This window comes from Pan troglodytes, chromosome 9 (assembly GCF_028858775.2).
Source record: "Pan troglodytes isolate AG18354 chromosome 9, NHGRI_mPanTro3-v2.0_pri, whole genome shotgun sequence".
In the NCBI taxonomy this organism is placed as follows: domain Eukaryota; kingdom Metazoa; phylum Chordata; class Mammalia; order Primates; family Hominidae; genus Pan; species Pan troglodytes.
In genome coordinates, this window is record NC_072407.2 from 27,533,279 (window position 1) to 27,558,936 (window position 25,658).

The 25,658-nt window shown below is 35.5% G+C and overlaps 1 pseudogene; it reads left to right on the top strand.

Moving 5' to 3' along the window:
• Nucleotides 1-11,280: 11,280 nt before the first annotated feature.
• On the top strand, nt 11,281-12,155 carry LOC104008436 (small ribosomal subunit protein uS5-like; annotated as a pseudogene).
• Nucleotides 12,156-25,658: the final 13,503 nt, after the last annotated feature.

Genomic DNA, 25,658 nt, shown 5'->3' on the forward strand with positions numbered 1-25,658 from the left:
CTATAGGTTGATGACTTAAGAATGTTTCTCTTATATTTGCTAAAAGAATGCCAGGTCTTCTTGGCCAAAGTCCTGAAATGACTGCTCCTGTTCTTACAACTTCTGAAACAGTCATATAAGACTCATGTCTCCTTGACCTCAAATCTTACCAATCTCCACTCACTCACTAAGGTTTAGTCACAGTAAACTTCTTGTGGTTTGCTCCTTAAACACATTACATGATTCTGCCACCTTAATCACTTTCACACTCACTTCTCTATGAGTACCCTCTCCATGACTAATGACTGTCCTTCTTATTGTTGTAAGCAGCCTCTCAACCTTGAAATTCTCACCGTTTATTCTGATCTTCCTTTTTAAAATCTTTATTATTTACTTACTTGTTACTTATTATCTTTTTTCCTATTTCTGGCTAGAATATAAGCTCCTCAAAAGCAGGTAGCTGGCCCAAGTTTACGCAAACACCAGGAGAGACCAAGATTGTAAGTTAGACAGTTGAAATCTGGGATCTGAGCTCTTAACTGGATCCTATGGCACACCACCCTGTCACCTCCAAACACACCCATTCACTGATGACACTACCAGTTATTTGTATTGTCCCCATTCAGATCATTTGAATATTATACTTTATAACTAACCACCATTGATTTTTTTTCTTCCCCTTCCTCTGCTAAATGAGAAGGTCCTTAAGAACATCTCTATAATCTTAGCTCCTAGTATGATTGCAATGTACTGTCACTTGTTAGAATTGTTTTAGAGGAAATAATTCAGTTCCTCAATAGTGAAAATGTATCCTCTAAGGAAGGAGATCATTTGTGCTGGTCAGAACACGTGAATAGAGTCCTACAAAGTAACACTTTATTTCTCTTAGAGAAGAGCTATTAATTTTATTTTTGACACTTTGCATGACTCTGGCTAAGTCAGCTTTTTTCTCTTCCATCCACATCCATTTAGAAAAACATGTTAATCCAGCACAGCTGATGAGTATTTATGTGTTAAGAGGATTAAACTTTTATCACAGAAAATAAAGAAGAAAAAATCTCATTATATTTCCTTTTCTCTCCCTTTACTTAGCTAAAGTCAGAGACAAAGAAGGCCTGAGCAAGCTGCTACAGGACTTCACAAATCTGGTAGAAATTTATCTAATAGGTTACAATAATAGTCCTCATTTTGTATTTGAGTTCAGTGCTGACTTACTTTTTTAATTGTTCTAGCTTCATTTCTGAAAAAGTATACATTTGGTAAATGCTGTTTCCTGGAGCTAAATTGTACCTGGGGAGTTAAGTATTTCAACTTTGATCATTTTCAAATGGGTACGCACACATGCACACATGCACAAGCCTCAAAACCTGGAGACTCAGCTGAAAACTAAGACAGCTTTATTCCAGCTGCTGCTCTGCTAGGAGCCACCATCAAGGATCACTGAAATTTTTGGCAAGTGATGAGTGATGTTCACAGTTTTTAAAGGTACAGGAATAGGCCGGGCATGGTGGCTCACACCTGTAATTCCAGCACTTTGGGAGGCTGAGGCAGGCAGATCACATGAGGTCGGGAGTTCAAGACCACCCTGACCAACATGGAGAAACCCCATCTCTACTAAAAATACAAAATTAACTGGGCGTGGTGGCATGTGCCTGTAATCCCGGCTACTTGGGAGGCTGAGGCAGGAGGACTGCTTGAACCCGGGAGGCGGAGGTCGCGGTGAGCTGAGGTTGCACCACCCCACTCCAGCCTGGGTGACAAGAGCGAAACTCCATCTCACCAAAAAAAAAAAAAAAAAAAAAGTACAGGAATAAAAGTGGCATTTTACTAGGCACTTACTATTCATAAAGCAGAAATATGTGAATAATACATCTGTGAGCTTTGTCAGTTTGTTTACACTCTGACATGAAGTGGGTGTCGTTGAGAAAGTGAGCTTGTATGTATTTTTTCTATCATGATCACAGAGTGGCATTTTTGTATGTTATTGATCTCTGAGGTTTTTGTTCTATAGGAGAACACCATGATCTAGCTTGAGTGTCAAGCCAGCTCCCAGAGAAAGCTATCGGAAAATGCCTTTTTTTCTCTTGCTCAGTTTTTGATTGCCTTCCACTTTTAACCATTCTTGCTTAGGTCTAAAAGTAAGCTACTTTTGTATATGTTGTCTCTCTCTCTTTCACACACACACACGCGCGCGTTGTGTGTGTGTGTGTATATATATATGCATCTATATATGTCTATATAATGTGTGTGTGTCTATGCATATGCATGTACCTACATGTGTGTATGTACAGATAGATAGACACACACATACATTCTAATTTCAGGCAGTAACATACAGATGTATAGATACAGAAATAGATATAGCCCACTTGCTTTTAATAGTGTGAAAGAGTCAGCTTTTCTTATTTTTCTTAAAAAAATCTTTAAACATTTATTTCAAAATTGACCATGAAAGAATAATTTATTTAGCTATCTGGCTTCAAATAAAACATTAAGAAATAATGTCTCAATTTTATTGGGTCAAGACATCTTGCTGGGTTCTCAGAAAACTGATCAGGAACAAAGTTTACATGCTAATACATTACTGGAGAGTATAATTTCAAGAATGCAGAAATGAGGGAAAAGAAAATTGAGGCAAGAAGTGAGGGAGAGAAAACTCTAGGGAGCCCAGATACTACTTGGCTCAAATACCAGTAATGGCTAAACTACATAGGACTGGCTTTAGAGAATCCCAATGAACTACACACTTACCTTGTACAAAAACTGTTCAGTTAATGTTCAGCTAATGTTCTCCATGACAGCTCTTGACAAGTATACTAGTATTTGTATGTGTTTTATTTTTCAAATTTAATAATCTTTAATGTAAAACCCCCAAGCAAATTAAGATTTTGACATTATGGTTTCAGGCAGTAATGCACTCACAAATGTACTTGATATTGCAGTTTCTAGTCTGAGAATGCCATTATAAGACAGATGTAAATTTTGTTTTGTGTTTAAGCAAGCTTGAAATATTTTTCTTCATGTACATATGCCAATCAAATCAAATAAAGAGGTAGCCTCTTCTAGATATGTTCATTATGTCATATACTTTCACTATTTACACGTATAATCATCTTTATTTTGCCCTAAAAGTAGTGGTCCTGTAGTAGATTTATTTATTAGGTGCAGTTTGAATGCAGACTGGGAGCTTCAATATGTTTAGAATTTGGTAAAGTGAACAATGCAGAGAAAATAATGGTAACTTGGGTTGAGCTGAAATACATCGGTAGTTTTTCAGTTACAATTAATAAAACAAGTTTCTGTTTGAAAGATTTGTACTTATTGCATTTGTTTTCAGGATCAAATTATGTTTTTTAAGCAGGAGATATGTGGACTGCATCTCAAGACAGTCTATCCAAGTAAATAAAATAATGCAGCACTTGATTTTGTTTCCCATTGGTGAAATGTTTATTTCTGTTTTTTCAAATTGTTCATCCACAGAGCTGGACCACAGATTTTTGTGTTTCTCAGCAGCATGGGGGCAAAGGAGCAAGACATGAGGTGAGAGGTAGGAGAAACAGTGGGCTGCTAAACAGGCTTGCCAAAGCAAAGGAGAAAAAAGAGAGGAGTGAAGAAAGGAAGGGATGAGGGAAAGGAGGGAGAAAGAGAAAAAAGAATAAGAAGAGAGAAAGAGAGGGTGAGAAAAGGAATAAGAGGAAAGAAAGGAAAAAAGCACACTGAATGATGGCTTTGGTTGCAATTACCTTGATTATGTGGTGGAACTTCTACAAAAGCCATATTCAAGCTACTAGTGATTTAACAACCAGCTTTCAATGTCACATAATATTCAGCATCAGTTCCCAGGGGCCCATAGGAATACTAACAGCTAACAGCCTTAAAGAAAAATGTATCCTACAGGATCTAAATTGGTATCTTAGAAGTATGAGATGCAAGCCTTTATCATTTCATATTCATGTTTGAAGTATTTTTTTCCTGTTTTAGGCCTTGGTTTTCATTTTCCATTTCTAACTAATACAGCTTATAAAAATGTTACATGGATGTTTATAAAATGATATTTTTATCTTAATACTACCCTTTTCAAATTTTGTTTGATAGTATCCTGTTTCAAATGCCAGTGTGTACTGAAATTCAACTTGTACACTGACCATCCAGACTTAGCACAGACTTCACAAGGACTCTTTCCTCTGCAGGACCACCCTCACTTCAAATCCCAGCTGCAAGTTGGGTCCACAGGCCACCTGCACTAGTGACAGACTGGCTACAAATTCAGAGGTTTCCATAATACCCTCCAGGTTTGATAGTTTTCTGTAATGACCCGAAGAACTTCAGAAAGTGCTATAATTAATGATTATATTTTCTTATTAAGAATACAAATCAGGACAACCATAAAATCAAAGAAAAATGAAGAGATGCATTGGGTGAGGATGGGGAGCAAACACAGAGTTCTTTTCCTGTCACATTACTATGATCTGAATCTTTGTGGTTATATTGGATCCACCTGTACAATCCAGACTAATCTTCTGTATTAGTCCATTTTCACACTGCTGATAAAATACCCGAGACTGGGCAATTTACAAAAGAAGGTTTAATGGACTTATAGTTCCACATGACTGGAGAGGCCTCGTAATTATGGTGGAAGGCAAGAAGGAGTAAGTCACATCTTACGAGGATGGCAGCAGGCAAAAAGAGGGCTTATGCAGTGAAACTCCCCTTTTTAAAAACATCATATCTCGTGACACTTATTCACTAGCATAAAAACAGCACTGGAAAGACCTGCCCCCACGATTCAGTTACCTCCAACTAGGTCCCTCCCACAACATGTGGTAATTCAAAATGAGATTTGAGTGGGGTCACAGCCAAACCATATCATTTTCCTATTTTAAAATCAGTTGATTAGCAACTTTAATTCTATCTGCACCTTTAATTCTCCTTTGTTATGGAACATATCATATTACCAGGGAATTACAAGATGGACATCTTTGTGAGGCCATTATTCTGCCTGCCACACTACTCAAATGTCTACTGTAGCTTGGGTTGTAATAATTGTATTTGTCCTGAAGAACCAGATTTTTATGCTGTATCATCTGTGCAAACTTAATAAGGGCAAAAGGTATATCATCAGCTTTTTGTCACTCCCAACCTCACTTCCAATTTCTTTTGCCAACATCTCTGTTTTGGGCAGGCCAGTCATAGTGGCAGCTCTACCCATAACCTGCTTCTGAGATAAATTGCCTAATCACATCCTCTGCAGAGGGAGCAGTCCATGTGCTTCTCTTGCTGGCCATGATCTCTTCACTGCAACTGCTTGGTGTAGAGTGAACATGTGACAGCAAGATGATCAATTTAAATGATGATTGGTTCAAGCAGTTCTAATAGTCTTCAAATATCTATTATCTACATTCTGATTTAACCAAAAAGCCATCATTTTTAGGGGTGAACTTTGCTACAAGTTGCAGGCCTCTTTATATCTTCCTGTGTCTATCGCCTGGTTTTTGGACAATGTGATAGAAGGATCAGTGTTGTGTGGAGTTGTTGTTGGGTTTGATTAAAAGAGATATCCTTCAACTTATGTTTTTCCTTTTTATTGCTTTGTGGAACAAAAATATAGTGATGCAACTTTATGAACCATCTGGCACCATAATGTGACCTTGGAAGAGCAACAAGAAAATAACAATACTGGCTCTTTTATGTGCAACCGACACAGTAGATCTTGAACCCTACCCACAACAGTGTGCTGGTAAATGCTTAACCACCAGTTCCTTAGGTATAATGACCTTATTTGTAGTGCTTTTTGATTTATGAGGAGTAAATATTCCTATCATATGGCATATATCACTGAATGTAGAGCTGGGAAGAGATGTACACAATTAGATCGTGGAAACCAGTTCTAGTAAACTCTAATGTGGGAAAAGTAAACTTCTATTTTGTTTAGACCAGTATTTTGTGTTGTTTCTTGCTCATGGCCAGAAATGATCCCAGTTTATTTCTGAGTAGTGGCCTATGAGATGATGAAGACCAGATGGGGTCATCCAGATTTCTTTTTTTACATACTTCAAACTATCGGTATGGAGAGAGGATCATTAGTTAACAGTTGGATCATGAATAAAATTATGCACTAAGGCATGTAGTGACAGAGTGGCTGTATCATGTTACTATAGAGATGTATAATACACCAGCAAACTCCTGTGAGTGCAGGCAGGCACCATAAGACAACCTGGCTTCAAGCACAGCCTTGGATCATGAATGGTGTTGATTTCTGTCAGATTCTAGTATTCTAGTCTTTCTTACTATTTTTGTTTTCATTGCTGTCTATTGTTTTTCTGTTTTCTGTTTCCTTAGTTTCCAATCTTATCTTTATTATTTCCTTCCTTCTTCTTTCTTTAGGTTTAATTTGCAATTCCTTTACAAGTTTCTTAAAGTAGAAGTTACAAGTTTCTTAAAGTAGACTTTTTTATTTAAGACTTTTTTTTCTATGTTGGGGTTTAAAGCTATAAAATTTTTCCTAAGCATTGTTTCAGCTGCATTTCATAAATGTTGATATGTTGTCATGCAATTTCCATTCAGTTCAGAATAGTTTTTAATTTATATCTTTATTTCTCCTTTGACATGTTATTTAGCATTATGTTCTTTAATACCCACATACTTAGATAATTCCCCAAATTATTTTTAATTTCTAATTCATTTCCATTGGGATTGAAGAATATGCTTTGGACAATTTCAATACTTTTAAATTTATTCAGGTTTGCTTTATTGCCAAGCGTATGGTATCTCCTGGAAAATATTCCTGTTGTGGCTAAAATAATACATATTTTACTCTTGTTGGGTAGTGTGTTCTGTAGATAGCAGTTAGGTCAACTTAGTTGAGGGTGTCACTCAAGTGTTCTATATTCTTGCTGAATTTCTTTTCTTTTTTTTTTTTTTGAGATGGAATTTTGCTCTTGTTGCCCAGGCTGGAGTGCAATGGTGCAATCTCGGCTCACTGCAACCTGTGCCTCTTGGGTTCAAGCGATTCTCCTGCCTCGCCTCCTGAGTAGCTGGGATTACAGGTGCCTGCCACCATGCCTGGCTAATTTTTGTATTTTTGGTAGAGACAGGGTTTCATTATGTTGGCCAGGCTAGTCTGGAACTTCTAACTTCAGATGATTCACCCGTCTCAGCCTCCTGAAGTGCTGGGATTATAGGCGTGAGCCACTACGCCAGGTCTATTCTTGCTAAATTTCTCTGTAGTAATCCTGTCAAATATTTACAGTGAGATACCAAAATCCTCAAAAATTGGTATTAAATTGTCTATTTCTTCTTTCAATAGTGTCAGTTTTTGCATTATGTTTCTGGAGCAGTGTTGGTAGTTGCACATACTTTTATAATTATTATATTTTTCTGATTGACACTTTCATGATTATAAAGTTTCTTCTTTGTCTCTAGAATTATTTCTTATTGTAGAGTCTATTTTATTTGACATTAATTTAGTCATTCCAGTTCTTATTATGACAACTTCTTCTATCCTGTTACTTTCAATCTATTTGTGTTTATGAATCTAAATTATGTTTTTTATAGAAAGCATACATTTGGAAACTTTTAAAATCCAGTTTGTTTATTTCTCTCTTTTGATAGGAGTGTTTGAGCCATTCATGTGGAATTTAATGATATTAATTTAATACAATTAATATCTACTTTTAGATGTTGTGATTAGACTTAAGTTTGTCATTAGTAATTTGTTTTCTATATATCTCACATTTTTCATTACTGTGTCTTCCATCCTGCTTCTTCTGTGAAACAAATAGACTTTAGTGTATCATTTCAGTTCCTCTGATGAATTTTTAAAGTGTATTTTTAGTTATTTTTCAAATGGTTGCTTTAGTGATCAAAATTTGCATCTTAACTTACCATAATTTACTTCAGATTAATGTTGACAATTCATATAAAATACAAGAACTATGCTCCAATATAGTTCCATATACTCACATCTCTAAGGCTTTGTTATTTCTCTTCAACCATTTTCTCTTTGTTTCTCATACTTCTATTTATCTATCTTCAAGTTTATTGATTCTTTCTTCTGCCCTCTTAAATCTACTGTTGTTCCTATTGAATGAATTTTGTTACTTCAGCTATTTTACTTTTCAATTCTAGAATCTCCTTTGTTTCTTTTTAATAGCTTTTAAATTGATGTTCTCTATTTGTTGAGTCTTTTTCATAATTGCTCTGTTATATTGTTTGAGCATATTTGTGAGTGACTGTAAATTTTTGTCAGTTAATGAAATACGTGGACACAGTGACTATTTTGACTGCTATCCACCCTTCCCCTCATTATGGATCACACTTTCCTCTTTTTTTGCATGTTACATAGGTTTTGTTGAAAAGTTATCATTTTACATATTGTAACAAATGTAGATTTTTTGTTTGCTTTTTGTTCATTACATTGCCATTGTTTTGTTTCTTTTCTTTTTTCTTTTTGTTCTTTATTAGTAAACCATCTGGCCTGGACTTAATATATGGAATCTGGCTCCCTGCATCATGCTGTCACTGGGTTTTCTGTTTTTTGTTCTTTTTTTAAGGGGTTAATCCATTGTCTCTATTGTGTCATTGTAAGCCAATGACTGATTAGAAAATGCACTCAAACACCATAACCCAGCAAGAATTCTATTCTCTACCAGTGCAGCCATATGTATGTTGGGGTGCACTTCAAAGTTCAGGCCGGTTTTGGAACTATCCCAGTTTTTACTTTCTATCAGTTCCCCTCTGGTCTCTCCTGCATGAGCCCGCAACCTCCCAATTACTCAGGGTGAAGTGATAAACTTATCAAACCCCACTTCAGTCCTCACCTAATTGTCTTTCATATCCAGAATTCCACTATTAAATTTCTAGCTAGTCCATCTATCAGTTGCTTTCCCCTACTGGAATAGCTATCTCAAGCTGGAAGAGCTGCAGGTTTTCCTGGTGTGTTTCCTACAGAATTTGCTATTTTACTAATAATGCATGTGACCTTGAGTTTTCTGCCCTCTTCTCCAAATTAGGTGAGCTACCTGGGCTACCTGGTGGTTTACAGAGCCAGGAACACCCTGGGAGAACTACCCCAGCAGAGGAGGAGGAAGGTAGGATCAGCCACAGGTCCCAGGGACTCTCATAAATTAACATTTTTCAATTTATTGCTTTTCTCTGTACATTTCCCAATGTCCTAGAATCATTGTTTTGATAACTTTGCCCAGTTTACTATTTTTTTTATGAAAAGGATTTACTAACCTTTTCATTCTTTTGTAACCTAAAGTCTCTTGTCAAAAATTTATTTTATGGTGATTAGATGTTAATTTGTACCTGCTTTTATGTAATGGATTCTCTTAATTTATACATACTAAAAATACTTCAGATTAGAAAGATAGGGAAAATAATCCAAAAGTACCTCCTTCTTTTGTTCCAAACAACTCAGATACTCTCCTATTTCCCCCCAAAACAACGTGCAGAGACAGATGCAAGAAAAACAGAAATGAAAGAAAATCAAGATGAAAAAAAGAGAAGATGTGGAATGAGGTACCATACAGTTCTAATAAGTGCTTAGTTAAATATACAAACCATTATATTAGTTAGGAATCTTTAATTACAAGTAAAAGACATCAAATTTAACTATGATGTATGGAAAATGGAGTAAACTTTATGACACCAAAGGGCATGTAAATCTCTGGATTCAGGAAGAACCTGGAATAGGTGTCTAGAATGTAGAAGGTCGACCAAGCAGCACCTTTTCTTGATTTATTTTGCCCCATTTCTCTTTGGGAATTGGGCCACATATCTCTCCTTCTAAATCTACAAGGAGGAAAATATATCCTACAGCTCAGAAGCATACATTGGCTAAATTCTCCTCATGGATCTAAGTCCATGGTCTCACGCTGGAGATTGACAGAAGATGAAATACAAGGAAGAAAGACCTGCTGAGAGAGAAGGAGAAAGGAAGAAACTATCTACGTAGATAGTTAGGGCTGAGTCCTCAGCAGAATTCCTCTTCTAACAAAAGAGCAGCCTGAGAGGATCAAGCTGCAAACACGGAAAAGGAAGCCAGGTCTGACACAAAACACATCACAAGTAATCAATAAAGTTTCACATATGGATGGCAGGGTTGGGGAGGGGCTTAGTGAGCATATTCCTTCTCATTTTTTAGATATACTCAGATAAGAAAGCTTGCACAGGGGGCTGCCTGCAGCAGCACTGATAAGAAGAGATACCCTGGACCAGGCATGTCCACTTTGAAGGGATTCACCCATAACTCATGCACAGTAGGAAGAGATAAGCAACATGGAGTAACTTAGGCTAAGGGCCCGCATGCTCACTAAATGGATATGGTAGGGACTGCAAGGGATTTGCACCTTATGCAAATGACACACCTAGTCCTGACCCATTTTTCATGCCCTATGTAAATGGAGCACCACTCCCTACTAACTCCTTTATAAAAACCCTTGTCCTTCACTGTAAAATGGCAACCCTTTTTTGGGATGCCTCTCTGCAGCGGAGAGCTTTCTGTCTTCCTTTCGCTTATTGAATTTCTGCTCTAATCTTACCCTTGGTTTGTCTGTGTCCTTGATTTCTTCGGCAGTGAGACAAAGAACTTTGGGTGGCACCCCAGACAACAAGGCCATTTCATTACCAGTAGTATCTCCGCTATAGTCATTAAGATAGATGCTGTAATGTAACCACAAGTTATAAAATGCCATCTCAGCTCTCAAAAAAGCCAGAGATTATATACATATAGATTATATGTAGATATATAGAGATATATACCTATTAGATTATATACATTGTATATATGATCTTAGATCATATAAATACTGTAACTGTAGGCGGGCGCAGTGGCTCACGCCTGTAATCCCAGCACTTTAGGAGGCCGAGGTGGGCAGATCACGAGGTCAGGAGATTGAGACCATCCTGGCTAACACGGTGAAACCCCGTCTCTACTAAAAATACAAAATATTAGCCGGGCGTGGTGGTGGGTACCTGTAGTCCCAGCTATTCAGGAGGCTGAGGCAGGAGAATGGTGTGAACCTGGGAGGCAGAGCTTGTAGTGAGCTGAGATCTCGTCATTGCACTCCAGCCTGGGTGACAGAGCAAGACTCCATCTCAAAAAAAAAAAACAAAAAACAAAAAAACAAAACTGTAATTTTAAATAACTTTTAAAGTACCAGATTTGGCATAAAGGCTAAAGACTCAAACAAATGTTAAGTATAGGTCAATTTCAAAAAAAGAAAAGCTGAAGTATAATATATGACATTTAAAATAACCAAATTGCTTCTCTGAGAAAACACCAAATGCCAGGATGACACTGGTGCAATGGGAGAGCCTGGAGGCCCCAGGGGCCCTGAGATGGGGAAGTGTGGTGGCTTCTCCTGAGGCTTTGTCAGTGGCATCTGGGGCTGGGGTCACCTCAGTGGTAGGGGCTGAGGCAGGGGCTAAAACTCCGTAGTTCAAGGAGGCCAGGCTGAGGATAAGGAGTTGATGCTGGTCGTCAAGCTGGGCCACCTGGTCAAAGACATGCAGATCAGATCCCTGGAGGAGATCTGCCTCTTCTCTCTGCCCATCAAGGAGTCTGAGATCATTGACCTTTTCCTGGGGGCCTCTCTCAAAGATGAAGTTTTGAAGATTATGCTGGTGCAGAAGCAGACCTGCGCCGGCCAGTGCACCAGGTTGAAGGTGTTTACTGCCATCAGGGACCACAATGGCCATGTCCGTCTGGATGTTAAATGCCCCAAGGAGGTTGTCACTGCCATCCGATGGGCCAACATCCTGGCCAAGCTCTCCACCGTCCCCATGCACAGAGGCTACTGGAGGAACAGGATTGGCAAAACCCACACTGTCACTTGCAAGGTGACAGGCCACTGCAGCTCTGTGCTGGTGTGCCTCATCCCTGTACCCAGCAGCACTGGCATTGTCTCAGCCACTTTGCCCAAGAAGCTGCTGCTGATGGCCAGTATTGATGACTGATACAGCTCAGCCAGGGGTTGCACTGCCACCCTTGGCAACTTCACCAATGCCACCTTTTATTCCATCTCCAAGACTTACAGCTACCTGACCCTGGCCTCTGGAAGGAGAGTGTATTCACCAAGTCTCCCTATCAGGAATTCATTGACCATCTTGTCAAGACCCATGCCAGAGTCTCTGTGGAGAGGACTCAGGCTCCAGCTGTGGCTACAACATAGGATTTTTTTACAAGAAAAATAAAGTGAATTAAGCATGTTAAAAAAATAATAAAATCTCTGCATAGTATTCCATGGTATATATGTGCCACATTTTCTTTCTTTCTTTCTTTCTTTCTTTCTTTCTTTCTTTCTTTCTTTCTTTCTTTCTTTCTTTCTTTCTTTCTTCTTTTTTTTTTTTTGAGACTGGGTCTTGCTCTGTCTCCCAGGCTGGAGTGCAGTGGCGCAATCTTGGCTCACTGAAAGCTCAGCCTCCCGGGTTCACACCATTCTCCTGCCTCAGCCTCCTGAGTAGCTGGGACTACAGGCGCACGCCGCCATGCCTGGCTAATTTTTTGTATTTTTAGTAGAGATGGGGTTTCACCATGTTAGCCAGGATGGTCTCGATCTCCTGACCTCGTGATCCGCCCGCCTTGGCCCCCCAAAGTGCTGGGATTACAGGTGTGAGCCACCATGCCCGGCCTATATGTGCCACATTTTCTTTATCCAGTCTATTATTGATGGGAATTTGGCTTGGTTCCAAGTCTTTGCTATTATGAATAGTGCTGCAATAAACACACGTGTGCAAGTGTCTTTATAGTAGAATGATTTATAATCCTTTGGGTATATACCCAGTAATGGGATTGCTGGGTCAAATGGTATTTCTAGCTTTAGATCCTTGAGGAATCACCACACTGTCTTCCACAATGGTTGAACTAACTTACACTCCCACCAACAGTGTAAAAGTGTTCCTATTTCTCCACATCCTCTCCAGCATTTGTTGTTTCCTGACTTTTTAATGAGTTCATGTCTTTTGCGGGGACATGGATGAAGCTGGAAACCATCATTCTCAGCAAACTAACACAAGAATAGAAAACCAAACACTGCATGTTCTCACTTATAAGTGGGAGTTGAACAAAGAGAACATATGGGCACAGGGAGGGGAACGTCACACACTGGGGCCTGTTGGGGGGTGGGGAGCAAGGGGAGGAATAGCATTAGGAGAAACACCTAATGTAGATGACGGGTTGATGGGTGCAGCAAACCACCATGGCACATGTATAACTTTGTAACAAACCTGCACATTCTGCACATGTTTCCCAGAACTTAAAGTATAAATAATAATAAAATAAAATAGCCAAATTAACAAATATATAAAAGAAGCGCAGTCCATGATATGTGAAATCTGGGTAGCAAATCAGTGACAGAGATACAAACCTGAAAAAAAAAAATGTTTTACAAAACTTTAATCACTCCAAAAAAGAGAAGCCAGCTTGTTTTTCTTCCATGACTTACTAGGCTGTCCATAAAATTCCACTGCCAAATACCACTTTTCCTCTATAATATCTCCATTTATGTAATAAATTGTTTACTGTTTTCAATCACTGTGCTTCCTTTTTTTCCTCTTATAGAGAATTCTTTGAATGAAAGATAGATTTGCTCAAAAACAGTTTATTCCAATGCATGGCTTTGACTATTTTACATTAATTGCAGTCTTGTTTCTTTCTTGAAGGCCTTAAAGACATAAGTCCTTGTGGTTATAATTAAATCCTACTGCTAATAAAATTCTTATGTGCTCCCATGGTCCTAGTTAAATAACTCATTTCTAGAATCTTCCTTGTAGTAGCTAGGCCCTTTAAAAAAATCAGGGAGGAGAGGGCTTTATTAGTATTATTTGTGAAGAATAGTTCCTCCTGGTTTTACATATATATAAAATGAAAAAAGATATTAAGAATTTATCATGTGAATAGAACTACGAAATCGGTAAAGAGCTCAGCTGCACTTGAAAACCTTTTAACATACTTCATTTTTGGAGAAAGCTTTCTCAGACTCCAGCAGAAGTAGCATCTGCAGGCTTTTGCTATGATCATACTTATTTCTAGTCATTTTTATTCCATAACAAATAGGCTCAATCACATTAACCACCTACTTATACAACATTCATAATTTATATAATGACATTGAAATCTGCTATTAATCTCAGAAAGCACTAGGATAGTGTCAAGTTATATGATACTGGAATGCTTTTTTTTTAGTTTCTGGTTCTCAATTGCTGATTGACTTATTGTTAGCTTTTTAAAAGGTCTGCAGTGACAAAGTAAAATTGGAACCATATCTACTATAATAAGCCTTTGCAACTGAAAAAGGCCTTTAACTACTTGAAGTTCCATTACATGCACAATTTCATTTTATCTAAAACACAGTCCAGTCAGGAAGGGATATCAATGGTAAAGAAAGTGAGACAGAGAGTTTTGATGTTTTCCTAAGGTAAGGATTCTGTTAATATCCCAAAACTCATAAATGGAAAAGGGGATTGAACAGGCATTTACTGACTAGTATGGACAGGCCTCATACTATGCACAAAAGGCAATTTTTGTCTCATTGAAAAGACAAACAAATGAAAAACAAAACAGTGAGTTAGGAGTTCTCTATCAAGGTGATTTTACCACCAAAATTTGAAGCTCTGAATTGCAAAGCAATTTACCCAAGTTCATATCTCCAAAATAATTGGAATTAAAACCTAAAATGTCAGATTGCCAGGTCTATATGGTTATACTCCTCCTGTCCTTAACTGAGAATCAGTAATTACATTTTCTGACATGCGTTAAGCACTTACTGACTTAATATATAGCATGCATTGTATGAAGAACTTTTAAGTTGGCTATTGTTTTTCTCTGAGAGCAGTTCTACTCAAAGAAATAGCAAAACCTCTTCCAACTCATTCCAATCGGAATTCTTCCCTAGGATTATTTTTTGTTGAGTTGAAAAAAAAAAAAAGAAAACCCTCTTTATTTTCTGATCATGAGACTATAAGGATGAGAGCCTAGAATTGAGGGAAGGCAAATCTCTTATCTCATGGAGAAAGACAACAACAAAAGACATTCTGTCATTTAATAGCAAAGTAGTCTCAACTGGCTTCATGGCTTGGTGGATCTGAATAGTCCAAGCACTTCTCTATCATTATGGTATTGCATATTTTATTGTTTGAAGTGGTATTCTTTGGTGTTGGAGTTGGAGCACAATATGTAATTTCCTGTTTGAAACTGCAGAATAAAATATTCGATCTGCAAAAAATTGAGATAAAATCATTATCCTAGTTTTCACTTACTGATATAATAATTATGTCATTTCTGTGGAGAAATAGAGAAGGCCATATTTGCATTAGGAGTCTCTGTTGTGTATGCCACCATAATTTTATTGCAATTTGATAAACATGGGTTGGATTAACCAGTTTGTGTATTAATTCCTATAGGTACCTGTCCCTTAAATTGAAGCTGCAAACAACACTTGTAATTGGTCATGGCAAAACAAGGCAGATAGAACATCTTCACAAAGGCAACTTTTGGCTGCCCAATATTTTAACCATCAGAATAGAAAATTAATTCAGCTACATGAGTTTCATTGGCATTAATGTTACTTACTTTCTTATACTTGCTTACTGGAAAGGCATTTGTTAATGTTGTCTGGCGTTGCTGCATTACTAATTCAACATCTAACTGCAAATCAAGTCTATTCAAATTCAAAAGGAATGGCAGTGTTTGCTTTTTATCTCTTACTGAATACATATTCTTTTAAAAAATAATTTCAGCATTAAAATGAAATAAAAATCATGACACATTAAATATTAATTAAATTATTACATTTCTGCAAATATAATGTCACACTAGAATTATTCTTATGAAGTATAGTTATTCATATCACAAGTTAGATCACATTTGGTGCATTCTCACTTTGTTGGGGTGGTCTTGAAGTAAGGAGTAATCTTGATGAAGCTTAAAGAAAGGGAAAGATGTTTTTTTCTCTGTTATTGTTGCATAAATGACTCCAAGCTTTATGAATTATTAATCTTGCAAAAAACTTCAAAATTAACTTTTTAGAACTTCTATGTAGAGATAGAAAGAGTATACATTTTGTTGCAAAATGGCACCTTTATTGATTAGATTTTTGATGTCTGTAACTAAAGTTAAAAAAAAGAGGCCAGGCGCAGTGGCTCACACCTGTAATCCCAGCACTTTGGGGGGCCGAGGCAGGCGGATCACGAGGTCAGGAGATCAAGACCATCCTGGCTAACACGGTGAAACCCCGCCTCTACTAAAAATACAAAAAATTAGCCAGGCATGGTGGCGGGCGCCTGTAGTCCCAGTTACTTGGGAGGCTGAGGCAGGAGAATGGCGTGAACCCAGGAGGCAGTGAGCCGAGATCACGCCACTGCACTCCAGCCTGGGCGACAGAGTGAGACTCCATCTCAAAAAAAAAAAAAAAAAAAAAAGACTAAAGTTACAGACAAATGTAAAATGATCAACTTTGGTTTCCAAAGAGAAGCTTGCTTAGAATTTCTGAGGGAAAATGAAGTGTTTTAACTTCTCTGAATATAAAGCATTAGTTTTTCATTCGTGTTAGGCTGAGAGCTTCAACTTTAGCCTGAAATATCTTCAAAACACAATTTAGCTAATAATTTGTTATAATATTAATGAAACAAAAATTGAGGTTCCTCTGAAACACGTCTGTCCTTTGTGTTTTGAAGAAAAGCCTTTTAAATAAGTTGTCTAGATGAGTCCTTAAAAATACGTTTTTAATTTCCTTTTATCTTCCTATTGGTTGCTTTCAACATGGGGACTTGGCTTTAAAAATTTGTATTTGGAAATAATTACATATTCAAAAATGCACAAATAAAAATAGCTCAATTTAAAAACTGCTTAAAATATCTTCCTTTTTGTTTTTTGAAAAGCAATGCAATCAAAGAGAGCATAAAAAACCCTCCCGAAAGAATAAGTTACATTGAAGCTTTTACAGCTATCAAAAAGGTACACTCCACCCTAGGAACAAGATTAAAAAAACAAACAAACACAAAAACAAGGTACACACTGACATTTCTATATTGATACTCTTGTAAATTAAAAACAGAAACAAAACCAAAACATCTTTAATGCATACGTGTTTCAAGGAAAGAAATATATTAATTGCTTATTTGTGTTGTTAAAAATTTTTAATAAATAATCATTCAGTCAGAATTTATCTTTCTTGTGGTGATTAATTTTATGTGTCAATGTTACTGGACCACAGGATAATCAGATATTTATTAGACATTATTTCTGGGTGTGTCTGCAGTGTGTGTTTTTTTTTTTTTTTGAATGAGATTAGTATTTGAATTAGGCCCTCGCTAATACAGGCAGGCCACATTCAATAGTTTGAAAGTCCCAAGAGAATAAAGCTGAATAAAAAAGAATTGTATCGTTCTCTGCATGATGATCTTCAAGCTGCAACATACTATAGTCTTCTCCTGTCTTCAGATTCAGACTTGGATCCAAATTCCACTATTGGCTCTCCTGCTTCTTAGGTCTTTGAACTTGGACTGGAAATATATTTTTGACCCTCCTGAGTCTGGATTTCTCAGCCTCCATAATATGCGAGTCAATTCTTTAATATATATATTCCCTATTGCTTCTTTTTCTCTGGAGAAACTAACTAACATAGATTTCAGTACCAAGATTGATTCTAAAGGAACAAAATTTTAAGAATGTGTTTTCTAAATTGGTTCTGGGATTGTCTTTCTAATCTGATTAGACTTAAAGACCCTAATGACTCTATTTCCAGTAGTAAAAGGAACAATAATAGTCTCTGGCGTGACTCAAAAATAGATGAACAAAAATAGTTCTATTGGATTCTCCTAATAAACCACTTATAGGAAGCAAAGAGCTGAGTAACCATGTATATGATATTTAAGAACAATTTTGGAAATCTAATGAATATAATAAAGTTGGTTGGTTGGTCCTAATGTTGCTGGACAAAGTGGTGACAGAAAAGAATGAGTTCAGCAATTCTAATAACCAGCTCAATCGCTGTATAAATGATCTGATAGCTTCTGTGTATACCCTAAAAAAGACGCTTATATCCTGTAGCTGTAGGGCTGAGATTGCTGAATTTTTCCAACATTTTGCATTTATTATAGCATGGTATTTGAGTATTTATGTAGACATACAGCTTCTAGAACATAATCTTGGCTCCTTGAGAGAAAGAAGATTTTCTTAACATTTTCAAATATCTCATAGCTTCACCTATGCCCATTGAAAAATTAGAGCTTAATCATATAAAACTGAGTTGATTTTTCAGGTGCCATGGAAATTAGGTAACTGGAATGTAGGTACTCCTCATGGTATGGTCACGTTGTCTTATTTCCTATGTCTTAGAGAATGCTTTTCTAATGCTTATATTTTTTGTCACACAAAGCAAAATAAACAATAACTATCTTTTATTTCATTTGAGGCACCCTTAAAATATAACAGGGAAGACATATTTAGATAGAGGGATTAAATGTGCTTAAATCTAATCACAACTTTATGAGGTAAATCATGCCATCTTTATTTGGTATGCTGAGTAAATTACCAGTTTCTCATGGCTAATAAAAGATAACTAGGATTCTGTCTGCTAGGATTCAAATATTTTCCTTATGATTTGGATACTCTATACCTAATCAGCATGCCAAAAAGAATCTGGGATCTATGAAATATTATTATCCTTTCTTATCTAAGTTAGCTCTTTTGCAGCACTTTTAGTTCTAATGAGGCATATTATTAGCTCCCCAAATTGTGAGCTGGAGAGCATTTGCCATTTCACTGCAGGCATTTGAGAACATAATAGAATTTCTCCATATGAATGTGAAACACTTCAGACAAAAGGTAAGAACTCTTCCAAGTTCTCCAAAATTTCTGAAAGTATTTTTCTCTTTAGAATGGCCTGTTCTCACTAAGTTCATTTCCAAAGACATATATAATCATAGCTACTATAAAATTTGAAGTCAGAAATCTAATAATAAAAAATAAAAGTGAGCATGCTTTTAACCATATTTACTCAATACAGGTTATAATTCATTGCTCCAGGAAAATTGATCTGTTTGTTATGAGATAAAATGATTCACATACAATAAAAATTAAAATTCTAAAAATGCAGATAATGAGAGCATATTTGTAAAAGGGTTAGGAAAAGAACTAGTTATTTCCTAAAATTAAACTGCATATTTACTTCAAAGTAATGCACATTTAATATTTGTTAACAAAAGATAAATATATATGTAGAATTCAGTCTTCCCGCTTCCCTCCTCTAGCACGTTTGGTACTAACTTTGAGCTTAAAATTTATTTAAAATAGTTTTTCATAAAAATTGCCAAAGATAATTATAATTGGGTTATCCTCCTATCCTCTGAGACAACTTTTTTATTCCAGAATATTGTTTTTAATTTTTGTTATTTTTTTATTTTAAAGAATCCAGAAATCAGTAAGTTAAAGAAAAGTCAATCTAGTCAATCTACAAAGCTAAGAGAGCTAATGGAATCTTGAAAAATTACAGGAATCAAAATAATTGGAGCAACATACAAAGACTATTATATATTTTTTCTAAGCAACTACCCATATAATTTTATTTTTTTCTCTAGAATTACCCATATTTAACCAAGTTGAAAAGTGTTACTTTTACCAGTAAGATATATTTTCTTGAAGTTGTGATATACACAATATGTGGGAAGAAGGTGTCCTTCTGAAACTGATTTAGACATTATGCTTTATTTTACTGATGTTAAATTTTATTTTACTAAATTTTCACTAATACTTTGGGGTCTTTTAAATGGATTTAAAATAAGTATGTCCTTTCAATTCACTCCAATGGATAAATAAAAAATAGGAAATGGGCAAACAATAATAGACAATAAAGAGTAGGAAAAAACATGCAGTTGAAGTTTGTAAAGTGGAAAACAGAAGCTTGCTCTCTATATTAGGACAGCAAAACTGATAGCATCCATGTGGAACCAAATGAAGAGCAAGCCCCAAAATATGATGCCACTAATAAAGTAGAACAGAGGAAAATAAAAAAATTGGCATGACATAATTGGATCAAAATGACAATTAAGCTTACCTTAACTCTGTAATTTCCAGCTACATGAACCAGCAAATTTACTTTATTGTTTAAGCGAATTTGAACTTGGTCTTCAGGTTACTTGCAACTGAAAACATTCTAACTAATATGCTGTACGTATTACATAATTACCTCATCAGCTTAAAATGTTATTCTAGTTTACAAAAGCAACTTAAAATACCATCTGATTTGCCACCCCAGAGTTTGCATGGAATAAAGATAAGTGTGTTTACTATTGATGGTTGACTTTATTTAACTCTGTATCTTGTTTTTGACTTCTCTTTGACTCTGTGCTCTTCAAGGCTAGGTAATCAACTCATCTTTTCAAATATGCTTATGACAAAGTTCTCAAATTCTCCTTTTGTTGTGATTAGAAATTAAAGATAAGCAGGAGCTCACCTTCCTGACAATCATTCTGACCCACATCAGCTGAAGTCATTTTTGCCTTAAGACTGTTGCCAGCCTGCAAACTACTGCCCAAAGTTCGGAGTGGTTGTTTGGAATTACAATAAAATGATGGATGGAGGCTAGTCAATCACATACTTGCTCTTATTTAGAAGCAAAGCCATAAATGAGCCTTATAGAGCTGGACAAATTTCTGTCAAGGTTCAGATTCTGGTTAGGGGTCTCTTCCTGGCTTACAAACAGCTGCCTTCTGTGTCCTCAGTTGGTAAAGAGTATTTTGGTCTCTCTTCCTCTTCTTATAGGAACACTAATCCAATCGGATTAAGGCCTTGCCTTTATGACCTCACTTAACATCATTACTTCTTTACAGGTCCTATCTCCAAATACAGTCACATTGGGGCTTAAAACATAAACATATGAATGGGTCCTGGAACTGTGGCTTATGCCTGTAATCCAGCACTTTGGGAGGCCGAGGCAGGCGGATCATGAGGTCAGGAGTTCAAGACCAGTCTGGCCACCATGGTGAAACCCTGTCTCTACTAAAAATATAAAAGTTAGCCAGACATGGTGGCCAGTGCCTGTAAACCCAGCTACTCAGGAGGCTGAGACAGGAGAATCACTTGAACCTGTTAGGTGGAGGTTACAGTGAGCTGAGATGGCGCCATTGCACTCCAGCCCGGGCAACAAGAACAAAACTCCATCTCAAAAACAAAAACAAAAACATATGAATGGGAGGGGGACAGAATTTAGTTCATAGCAGTTACCCATCAACATCCAGTTTATGCTTCCTATATTCAATCACTGGTTCAACTGGAGTACAAATTAAAAAAAAATCTGATTAAATGAGTGAGCCATAAACATGCTCTTCCATTCTAGATCTATACCATTATTGGGGACATTAAATTTGTTCCATTTTAAAAGAAAAATATTTTTTTATATATATTACAAATTCATAAATTTTTATATATGTATACACATACACACATATATATGCACACACACAAATATATTATTTCTTTATCAAATAACCTGAATCTCAAACTATATTTTGTGATTTTGGGGCAAGAATAGCAAAATGACAGCAGAATACTGACTTATTTTAGAATTACAGATACCACTTTCCTTATGAGAAGACAGAAGTTTAGGAATATAAATCTACATCATTATAAACTACTTCTCCAGGTAGTTAAAAAGCAGGTATTAAATGTAATTTCTTTCCCCATATCCTTGTAATGCATCCTGATTTTTTTTTATTGTAAGAACATTTAAGACATGTTTCCTCAAATGTAAATCACCATATTCTTTTCCTTTTTTCATTGTTATGAAACACTTAACATGGGTTCTATCTTTTTAACAGATTTTTAAGCATACAATAGACTATTATTATCTATAGGCACGATGTTGTATAACAGATCTCTGGAACTTATCCTTGTAAAATAGAAATTTCATATCAGTTGACTGAAAACTCCCATTTTCCCCTCTCCCCTGTCCCTGGCAATGACAATTTTGTTTTTTATTTCCATTATTTGACTATTTTAGCTACCTCATGCAAGTGGAATAATGCAGTGTTTGTCTCCTGAATTGCTCCTTTCACTTAGCATAATGTCCTCAAATGTCAGCCATATTGTCAAATATTGCAAATTTTCCTGTTTTTTTAAGGATGAATAATATTGTCTTGTATGTATATACCACTTTTTCTTTATTAATTTGCCCATGGACATTTAAGGTTGTTTCCATATCTTGACTATTATGAACAATGCCACAATCAACATAAAAGTATAGACATCTTTTTGAAATTCTATTTTCAATTCTTTTGCGTATATACCCAGAAGTGTGATTGCTAGATCATACGGTAGTTCTATTTTTAATTTTTAAAAGAACCTCCATGTTTTCCATAGCAGCTTACATGAGGTAAGCATGTAGGTTTTCTTTCTTGCCTAATTACTCTGGCTAGGACTTCCAGTTCTGTGTTGAATAGAATTGGCAAGAATGGTCATCCCTGTTTTGTACCCGATCTTAAGGTGATATCTTGTATTTATATTTGTTATATTTATAATTATTATATTTTCTGGTAGATTGTCCATTTATTTTCATAAATGCACTCTTATAACAGTTTTTGACTTAAAGTCTATTTTGTCTGATATAAGTATAATGACTCCTGTTCTCCTCTGTTTATCATTTGGATGAAATACCTTTTCCCATCCCTTCACTTTCAACTTACTTGAATTCTTAAATCTAATGTGAATGGCTTGTAGACAGTGTATTATGTCTTGTTTTTTATTTATTCATTTATCTCTATAGTTTGATTAGGGAGTTTAATCTACTTTCTCTTAAAGTAATTATTGATACTGAATAACATACTATTGCCATGTTGTTAATTGTTTCCTATTTGTTTTGTGGTTATTTTTGTCCATTTTTCCTCTCTGTCTTCCTTTATGTATGATTAATTTTTTTCATATTGCTATGTTTTAATTACTTTCTTCTTCTTTTGTATGTTTCCTATAGGTATTTTCTTTGTGGTTACCATGGAGCTTACATAAAACATCTTACAATTATAATATTCTATTTTAAGCTGATAACTTCAATTGCATTCAAAGATGTTACACTTTTACTTGTCTGACTACATACTTTGTAATTGTTGTCACAATTTATATTTTCTATCTTGTGTAACCATTGACATATTTTAAATTTACAGCTTTTTAAATATTTTTTTCTTTTCACTTTTGTCCTAGAAATAAAAGTGATTTATACATCGCTGTTACCATGTTACATTGTTCTGTATTTGGCTATATATTTACTTTTATCAGTGAGTTTTGTCTTTCATTTTCTTTCAAATTGCTTTTTAGCATTCATTCATAGATTTTTATTTTTTTTTAATCTGCTAACTCTGCGCTGAGCCAGAGGATGGGGCTATGGTGATTGCTAACCCAATCCACAGTCCCTCATCCCACTGGTCTCCAGGTACCTAGAGTATACTAGGTACCATCTGCACTCTATGACATCCTGCTATTATTTTTGATGCCACATTTGTAAGTTCTTAGGTAGACTACTTTGTCTCTTTTGTCCTCATACTATTATGTTCCCAGAATTTTTCCTCATTTTCTCAGCCATTCTTTTTTGTCCTCTTCTATATTATACTATAGAATATAATATAGAATTCTATATTATATTCTATAGAATATAATATAGAATTCTATATTATACTATAGAATATAATATAGAATTCTATATTATACTATAGAAACATACTATATTATACTATGTTTTTCCCTGTAGACAGTGATAAATCGCCAGCCAAAGTCAAGTAATTTCTTAAAAAAATTAGAAGTCCTTTGGTATATACTCTTATGTTTCCTATATATATTTTTATAAATATATAGAAAATATATATAGTTTTAGAAATTAGAAACAAATACCAGTTTTTTAAAAAAATCATTTTGAAAAATTATAAAATGGGATTATTGCTACTCCACTTTATAGCACTTACTTTTCCTAGATCAACTCCCTATTACTCCCTATTAGCATGTTGTATTATGCAATTTATTTGTTTCAGTAGCTCAATGGAAAGTTCGTTAGTTTTCATCAAGCCATAAAATATCAGACTTTTTCTTAAAAAAAACTAGTAAATGTATATTCCATAATTACATATAAATGCTAGTAAAAGCATGTAATATATCTATAAGAAATTAACAGTTTTCAATATTTATTTGCAATTCTTATTTCTACAAAATATATTAATCCTTTCAGAGGCATTGCAATAAAAAGCAAGGTCTCCAGTTGTACAGTGCCCATCTGACTTCCTATATGAGAGACGGCATTTCTTTAGGTCTCAGTCCCAGGATCAAGGCTGGGACTAGTCTGTGTCTTGAATTCAAGTTAGTAGCCATAAATGTGGAAATATGGATGTGCTATCAGTGCAATTCCATTTTCACATCTGAGTTTATAGGCTATTATAATGAGAAAACAAATAAAGTGAACAATGTTTTTCTGTTGTTGTTGTTAGAAGCAGCAGAGTAATTAAAAAGACAGTGTGAAATATTGCAGTGTTACTTTCCAGGGAATTGTGTGGTTTGCCAACTGAATCAATTCTTTGTTTACAAGAGTAATGGGACATATATTTACTCTATTAGGAAAACATAAAATATGAGCATGTGAGGTCTCTGGAGAGTTTGAGGACTTTTCAGGGATTTGAGCCATATCTCATCCCACCCAGACTGGTATAACTAGGTGTTTCTAATTAGAAAATAAGCTTTAAGAGATATTTCAAACTTAAGTTTTTGTTACCTGGACGTTACAGACTCACATTACTAAAAATACCATGCAAGTTGTTTAACGTGTTTAAGCTCGTATTTTAAATGAACACATCTAAAACATTATGTAATTTTGTCTGTGATAATAAGTTACCATCACAATCATTAACCAGGTATACTTACTTCAGGAGCTACCTGACAAGAAATTTCTGTTCATTTTTAAATTTTATTGATAAAATAAATTTATTGTTACATAACTATTTTAATAAATTTTTGATAGCTCCTCATTATATAGTATGACATCTAAACGTAAAGATTTTTGCCATCTTTTCAATACAGCTCTTAACTATCTTCTATATTCAAATGCAAGACCTTCAATTGAGTTATTTTTATTTATTCTACAAAATAGACCATTGAATGCTTTTAGTGTGCCTTGCTGTAGCCCTTCAAAATCTGATTCTGACTGATCTTGTCGATTTTTGTTTTCAACCTCTTTTTCTCTCCATTCCCACAATATACCTCATGAGCCCGTAGAGTTGTCTGTGTGCTCAACCTTCGTTTTTTTGAAAATTGATATTTTAAACTATTTTATTCCATCAAATGAAATTTTTTTCCATTTGTTTATTAAATTCAATCACTAACTTAGACGTAGATGTAACCCATTTATTAATATTTTTCTCCATTTATTTCAGCCATCTGAATTATTTCAATTATGTGGTCTTCCTTAGCAATTTGTTTACATAGTATTATAGAAAAAATGAAAATAACAAAAGATGACATTTTCAGATTATTTACCGTATTTCAGGTCAGTTTTAAGCAACTTTGAGCGTCATCTGTAGTTACTATGCTTTATTTTCTAAGAGGAAGGTTCGACCTCTTTGCTGTCTCATTTCAAACTGTTCAGTGGTTTCTCATCAAGCTTTTGTTTCTTTTTCTTATTTTTATATTAGAGAGTACAAGTGCATAT